This window comes from Saimiri boliviensis, chromosome 1, assembly GCF_048565385.1.
Source record: "Saimiri boliviensis isolate mSaiBol1 chromosome 1, mSaiBol1.pri, whole genome shotgun sequence".
In the NCBI taxonomy this organism is placed as follows: Eukaryota; Metazoa; Chordata; class Mammalia; order Primates; family Cebidae; genus Saimiri; species Saimiri boliviensis.
This window is the reverse complement of record NC_133449.1, coordinates 50436804-50445393: the sequence shown is the minus strand read 5'-3', so window position 1 is coordinate 50445393 and position 8590 is coordinate 50436804.

Sequence of the window (8590 nt, the reverse complement as noted above, 5' to 3'; positions counted from 1 at the left end):
TTCTTGCTTAAATGTTATCTCCTTTCTATAGGAAATTTTCATTTCACATGCTTCAGCTCTCATTTTTCATTCTGATTAGGTCTCCTTAGTTTGTATCTTGAACCAGTTCTTCCTTGTTGAAGGAACTTTGCCACCTCCTGGGACCATTCCCAAACTCTAAACACCACTGGGTATGAGTACCATTCACTGGGTAGTAAAAATATGGACCCAGGTTTGGTAAGACTAGGAAAACTTTTGAAAGTATTTAATGGGCATCTCAAAGCTACCTTGGATTTATTTTCTTACATCCAGATACATTCTCGTTCTTCCAAATACCTCCTCACTCAGAGGTTTTTTTCTTTCCATTGCATAGATTGGCAATAAAATAGAATCTCCGCACTGCTGGTGGAAATGAAAAATGGTGCCGCAGGTTTGGAAAAGAGTCTGCAATTCAAGTGGTTAAACACAGAGTTACAATACAATCCAGGAAGCTCTTATATGTGGACCCAACAAAAAGGAAAACATGTATCTACACAAAAACTTGTATTTGAATGTTCTTAACAAGTTACTGGCCCATCTTTCTAATTATTTAGGAATGGCTTTTTCTAAAAAGGGATCACCAGAATTCCACACAAACCCACAAACCTGACCATATCATCTCTGCTATAGGGGCAGAATGAGTTATAGAAGATCTCTTCATGCTGAGTTGAATGGGATGAGTCTCTTCGCACAGGAACTTCGCTAAACCTTTGGGGATTACAAACCTAAACACCTTTTCTCATCACTTTCCCATGAATCTCGCAGTGCCACAGGCTCAATCCAGGAAGCAAGGCAGTGGTCTCTTCAACTCTGTGACTCTTCACAAGCAATACATTGGGACTTGTTTTTAGGTTTATGTCATCAACCTGCAACACCCACTGCCATCTGAAGTTCACCAAATGCAAGTTAAAATTCAGAAAGATTGCCCAATATGATAGACACAATAGCTCATGTCTACTATAATTTCTTGCATGTTCCCATTCCTTAAGTACCCTCGAAGTCTTAAAATGATTATCATCCTCTATTCTTCTGTGGTGTATAGGGTAAATTCCATGCCCTGCATGTTCCAGTGTATGCTTTTACTTTTAAAACTCAACTTTTGGAATTTCAAGAATTCCTTTTATGATCTATCAGTAAGAGATAATCAAAGCAAATCAAAGAGTTTTAGCATTTAGATCTTGTATCTGACATTAATTTACAAAAGTCTATTTAGGCAATAAAAAACTAAGATTTTTGCTAATTGCCCCCAACCAGCTTCCAGTATAAATGGGGAGCTACATCTTACAACTAGTGTAAAATCTTGTCTACAGTATCTTTATTACATAGGGAGATAAGCAATAAGTAAGGAAAGTAGAAAGTTTGGAAGGCGGAAAATACTGATTTTTACATCTTGCCAAATAATTATCCTATTAAAATAAATAAAAACGGATAAAATATATAAAAATGAAGAGGCACTCAGCATGTGTTGCCAAAAACTTGTGTCAACTGCCTGGCACTTATGCTGATTCACTTCCATTGGCAAATGAAGAAAGGAGGATTCGAATGAGCTTTTATTCAGTTGCCTCATGAATCATCATCAGCTTCATGGGAACCTCCCCCACTCTCCTTCTGCTTTTGCCATGTCAAAGCTGTTGCAGCTCACAAATGAGCAGTACCTGAGACGTAACAAAGGGATTCATGAGACCAGTCTACTCCTCTGAGTTGTCCAACATTTTCCTCATGCACAGACTCAGAGGACTTGCTGTGCTGCTCCCCAGACAAACCACACGTGAGCAGCTGGGCCACTTCAAGCAGAGAGGTTTGTGTTCAGGGATGTAGCACTGTGGGAGGAGTTTTTGTATCTTGCATGCAGTAATAAACTCCAACATCCTCAGCCTCCACCCTGCTGATTTTCAGTGTGAAATCTGTCCCTGACCCACTGCCACTGAACCTGTCTGGGACTCCAGAGGCCCTGTTGGAAACTTTATAGATTAGAAGCTGTGGAGACTGGCCTGGCTTCTGCAGGTACCAAGACAAATAGGTGTTTCCATTACTATGCAGGAGGCTCTGACTAGACCTGCAGGAGATGGAGGCCGGCTCTCCAGGGGTGACGGGCAGGGAGAGTGGAGTCTGGGTCATCACTATGTCCCCACTGGATCCTAAAATAAACAGAAAGAAGTGCAAAGATATGTACAAATATCACGTGTCATTTTCATTTGTTGCTTATTTCAGGCTGTATAATTGTTTGTTATTTGTGTTTGTACACCAAACATATTCCATTTGAAAAAAGAATACAAGATTTTCAAGCCACAAAGAGGATTCTAGAAGTCACCTACAAGAGGTCCCTTTTTCTGTGTGACAATCTTCACCAGAGCACAGGCACTTGCTTCTTCTTGAATTTTTCTCACTCTCACAGATCTAAACCACACATTCCCTATCCTAGAGGACAAGACCTATACATCTAACACATGGGCAGAACAGAAGACACATGAGAGGCAGTGGGGCCCCCAGAGCTTACCCTCCCTCCCCATTCTCTTCCCTCATCTTCTTCTCTCCTTACCAGGAACCCAGAGCATTAGCAGCCCCAGGAGCTGAGCACGGAGCCTCATAGTGAGAAGGTGCACTGAGGAGTCCTGATGAGTCAAGGCAATGCTGGGTCATTATCTCAGACTCGCAAGGAAGATCTTTTCTAGAGGACAATATGCAAATCCTCTGGTGGGTACAGTGATTCCAAGAGAGACAACAGAAGGGTGAGGACCTCTCTTGTGGGCAAAGAGACATAAAATATCCTTCGTGTTTCAAGGAAAACTAACCAAGATAAAATCTGTGTTGCCTCAATAGGAGAAGGGACATATTATTATATTTCCTTTTTCCCCCACCTGTTTTTCAACAGTTCTTTAGCTCTGTTCCAGGCATATTTTGCACTTGTCTCTGATAAAGCTGAGTTTCTATAAATATTGGTTCGTTCTTTTTTCTTATCTAGAACTTTCCTAAAGGAATCTAGGTTTGGCTATTTTATTTTTTCATTGAGATAAACCGCTATCCATCTGAAACTACAGAATATTTCAAAATTTCTGAATAATTCTCTCATACATCTTCCCACTCAATAACTGCTTCCCCATCCTAACCGAAGTAACTGTCTTTCTGACATCTACCACCATAGTTTGTTTGTACTTAGAAGTGAATATCACAGAAATTGAAGTAAATTTTTTTAATTGTTGTGTCTAGTTTTTTTCCCCATTCCTTTATTATTTTGAGGCTTTTATTTCTGCTTATGGATTCAAATTATTGTCCTCTATAATATCCTGTGATTCTGAAGAATTTTTGTCTTAAATTGATTGCAGATAATTTATTGAATGTCTGCAAGTAATAATTCTCTTTATTTGTGTTTATCAAGATGAAGACTAAGCTCTGATTTTTTTTTTAACTTGCCCCAGTTCCAATCTAAGTTTGGGGAGTCATGCCCTACAAACTAAATTCTCATCAGATGGGTTTTATTTAACCCTACATATCATGACTTACTTTCCAAACTGACTCTGGTATAACATTACACAGCAAGGAAGAAAATTAAAATATTTAAACCTAAAGTATGTTTCTTTGCTCTATCCTGAAATGGCCCTGCAAAGCTGTCTTTTGTGGGAAAAAAAGAATTGCATCTGTAAAGCATCTCTATTAAAGAGAGTCTCAATTTTGAGGAAGAGTCTAGCACCATTTAAAATTCTGAAATGGAGGCCGGAGGGCAGGGAGGGGGTGAAGCAGTGCGAAGAGATGTAAAATAATTATTGCAAAAAATTGTAAGCTATGAACTGGGATGATGAAATAATAATAATAATAATAATAATAATAATAATAATAATAATAATAGCCAGAAACAGCTTGGACTCCGGGCCATTGCTATCCTGGATCCCAGAGCTCTGTCTAGGATCGCTGTTGTGCACGTGCCCCCTCTTGTGGTCAACTGTGGCAAGACACCTGCTGTTTTTCCCTGGTACTTGACTGTGTTACTGCTAGTGAATAACGTACGCCTTGTTTGCATATTCTCAAACATGCTTTGTTGTTTGTTTGCTTGCTAGTTTTTTTTTTAATGATGCCTATAACAGTCACAGATGGTTTTCAGGCACTATCCAAGATTGTGGAAACATAAGCGAGTGGTAGGTAGCTCTCAGTTAGATGTTGATGCCTATGAATTGGGATTTCCTCATGTCTGGTTTCCAAGTGCTGTGGAGGCCACACAATGTGTTTCTGCCCAGCGCTCTCTAGTTAGCAACAGAGTGACCCTAAGATCATCAGACGTGAGGTCCACAGCGGCTCAGTCGCTGATTTCTTGCTTCACTGTTGTGTTGTTTCCCGGTCATCATCTGTGGGCAGTTTCTACCATGTCTGTGCCTCTGGCCTCTCTCAGCTTCCCGGCAGTGCTGGGGTCGCAGCTGAGGGCTGCACAGGGAAATGTCTTCATGTTCTCAGCTCTGGCTACAGCTCAAATTCAGAGCAGGACAGGGCCCTACAGATGATTGTAGAGCAGGGCGAACCCCTCTTCTGTCTTCTCTAAATGGAGTACATTCTAGAATTTAAGGAATATTTATATTCCAATATTTATGAAATGATTCAAATTCTTTTTCAAAACTGTATAGGAAGCTGTGTCTGAAGACGGAGAGCAATGCTTTTTTAAAATTTATTATTATTATTTTTTTGAGACAGAATTTCACTCTTGTTGCCCAGGCTGGGGTGCAATGGCACCATCTCAGCTCTGCAATCTTCGCCACCTGGGTTCAAACTATTCTCCTGCCTCAGCCTCCCAAAGTGTTGGGATTTTAGGTGAAGCAAAGGTTTTGTAAATGACTTTGCTCTCTGGTTCTACACAAGGCACTGAAGCCTGCAGAATTTAGGGCTTCACGCGGGTTCAAGGGTCCCCGCTGCCACCTCATCACTCAGCTTCCTCCTTTTGCCCAATGCTCTCTGTTCTTTCTCTGGTCAGGAAATTCTCAGACGCTTTGGTCTAAAACAGAAGGAGTGTTGCTTCTTTCAGCTTTGAAAGAAGGTGAAATTAATCGATTAATTGTAAGATCAATTAATTTACAATTTGCAAGATAATAATTCACAATTAAGTCAAATCACATTTACCATATTTGTCTAGAAAAGAGTTTATTCTTTTGATTTATTACAGATTGCCTCATGGCCTAATCAAACTTCCACCAGATCATTTGTGAAAGCAAATTTAACTGTCAAATTTACAGTTACATTTATCTGTTGATTTCTTGGTTTGAAATACTTGATAGTTGAAATTTCTATTTGATTTCTTTTTGTAGTTTCTGATTCTCTGTTAGAAGTCTTGACCTTGTCATTGAGTGCATTCAGCATATACTGTTGGCCCAATATCTGCAAATTTTTTTGGCCCCTTTCCGTTGCCTGTTTTTCTCCTCTTCACTTTGTTGTTTGAGTGTTGTTGATTGAAATCATGCTATGTTTAATACACTTAATATCTATTTAGATTTAAACTGATAATTGACGTTATTTAAACTGACACTTTAGAAGCAATTTTAGGCTCTGGAATGATTTTCACACTCAGGAGAGGATTTACTTCTTATTCTGCCAGAGTGAAATGCGAGGGCTGTACCAACTTAATGCCATCAAGGTTTGCACTACTTTGGGCCTGGGTGTCAGCATGATGGAGCCTTGCTCTTCCTGGTGCATCCTCCTCCTGGTATGTTTCTCTAGCAAGATTTCACCTCAAGACCGTGGTGTGTGTCAGGATCCCTCTTTTTCTGCAGTCATTAGGAACAATTTTTCACTTGTTGCCATAGGATATTTTTGAAAGCTCTGGTTGAGTGCGGTGGCTCATGCCAGTAATCCCAGCACTTTGGGAGATCGAGGTGGGTGGATCACAAGGTCAGGAGATCGAGACCATCCTGACCAACATGGTGAAACCTACAAAATTAGCCAGGCATGGTGACGTGTGCCCGTAGTCCCAGCTCCTCAGGAGGCTAAGGCAAGAGAATTGCTTGAACCCAGGAGGGGAAGGTTACAGTGAGCTGAGATCGTGCCACTGCACTCCAGCCTGGGTGACAGAGTGAGCCTCAGTCTCAGGAAAAAAAGAAAAAGAAAAAGCAGCACTGTGGGGCTCTGAGGCCTCTCAGCCCCTCCTTTCTTTCAGATTCTCAACCTTGGGCCTCTGTTTCTGAGCCTGCTTATGTTTCAAGGGACATCGATGACACAAAACTAGTGGTCACCTGTCTAGGCTTCCCTGCTTTTCCTGTCTCCTTGAAGACCTGCAGGGTTGGTATGTCTAATGCCCCATCGTGGAGGTAGGTGGGCATGTTTCCTAATTAATAATTCTTAAGCTGAGGCCAGGAAAACTTGAGAGAGTGTTTATTGTTCCCACAAAAAATACCTGTGTGGGATGGGCACACGCTGGTGCAATCCTGATTCAAGAAGCAGAGTTTAGGCTTTTAGAGTTGGTAAGTGGAGAGACTGAGGGAATGTTCTCCGGTGGGCTGGAGGGTGGTGGAGAATTTCTTACCAGCACTTCCAGAGATGTCGGCAGGGAAAAAAGGAGGAGGAGGGGCTTGAAGGATGTCAAGGATAAAACAACAAAAATAATCAGACTCCAAGACGTGGTGCTGCTCTAATGCCTTTAAACATGTTTTCAATTTTTGTTCAACTTTTTGTAGTTGTTCCTAACAGGTTGGTTCCAAATAAGCCATTTCACCGTTTTACAGAAATAAGTTGTAAAGCAATTTTTGAATTATGAAATGATTCAAATTTAAAAACAGGCTGAGAAATATTATGTATAAAATTACAGGTTGGAGCAAAATGATAATGATAACATGCTATCGAATGGTTACTATTTATAAACACTCAAAGTATTCAACTCTTATAATACCCTATGGTGTAGATATTCCTTTATTTTTTATTATTACACATGGGAAAATCAAGCCAAGAAAGTTTTAATAATGTCCTGAAAGTCACACAGATGTTAAGTGGCTGAGCCCAAAATTCCCACCAAATGTGTATGGTTTTGGATCCTGTCTTCATGATGGGACAAAGTAGTATCCAAAGGCCCTTCCCAAGGGGTTCATTAGATTTCCCGCTTAGACATCAGTCGTTTTGACAAGAGAAAGGAGTGGACCAGTGTCCTCTCACTGTCCGGGGCTCTCACACTGTGACAGGCAAGCTCCTATATGGTTGACAGTAGGAATACGCTGCATCTTCAGCCTCCAGGCTCTGACTGAGGGTACGAAATCAGTCCACCCGCTGCCGCTAATCCTGGCAAGGACACCAAGGTGCAGATCATAATTAATATACATAATAAGAAGCAGAGCCTGTCCTGGTTTTTGTTGACTGTAATTCAGCCAGCTACTAATATCGTCAAAGCCTCTCAGCTGATGATGGTCTTTCAGCTTCTGTCTGGAAGCTTTGTCTGGAAGTCGTAAGTCTGGGCACCACAATGTTCCCACTGGCAACTGAAATGAAAAAAATACTACATGAAAACTGATGATGTAATTGAGATTAAATACGTCACACTTCAAGTGTATGAGTTCCTCTGAGAAGTCACAATTCACAGATGCAAAAAAACCCTCAGAACTCATCTTACAATGAGAAGAAAGGCTGTTTCCTCATCATGTGGGAGCCTCATTGTCTCTTTCCTGACCTGGAGCTGGTGCAGTAAGAGGCAGAGAAGCTGAGCTCCTCAGGTCCTTTCTCTACATGGCTGAGGCAGACGCCTGTCCTGTGCCAGGGAGCACAGACAGGGGCATATGCAGTAAGAATCGCAGGATACTAAACTGGGTTCTGCCAATGCCAGGCGGAGTCACTGCTTAGCCTTAATTGATCCAGTTCTTTTTAGAGACCACAAGCTGAGTCAGCAGGGTGATTACTCTGACATCGAATTCAGAAATAGAACATAAACACCTCAAGTATTTTTCTGAAAATATGAATATTATAAAAAGCTATTTCCTAAGCTTTCAGATATCTTAATAAATATTTCCTTTATTTCCAATGCCTTTCTTTCCTTAATGGAAGGACTTCCACCCCTAGATAAATACCCAGGAAAAATGAAGACCTATGTGGACGTAGATGTTTGCACGTGAATTTTCATAGCATCATAATTGAAATAGACAAATCGTGGACACTACCCTAATGTCCATCAATTGAGGGATGGATGAACAAAATGTGGTGTATTCACGCAATGGAATACTTCTTGGCCATACAAAGAACTGAAGTACTGACACACTCTGCAGCATGGAGGAACCCTGCAAACATTATGCAGAGTGAAATAAACCGGTCACAACAGACCACGTAGAGTATGATTCATTTCTACGGAATATTCTTAATAATTGTATCTATAGAGAAAAAGTAGCTGGCTGATTGCCCGAGGCAGGGGATACGAGATGCTGGTGGATAAGGTGAGTAACTCCTGATGGGCACAAGATTTGTTTTGAGTGTAATGAAAATGTGGCGATAACTGTACACCTCTGTGAATGCACTAAAAACCACTGAGTTGTACGATTTAAGTTGTTGAGCTGTATGCTATGTGAGTTACATAATGATAAAGTTGATAATAAAAGGTCTAGGGTTTTAAGGGAAAGAGATCTTG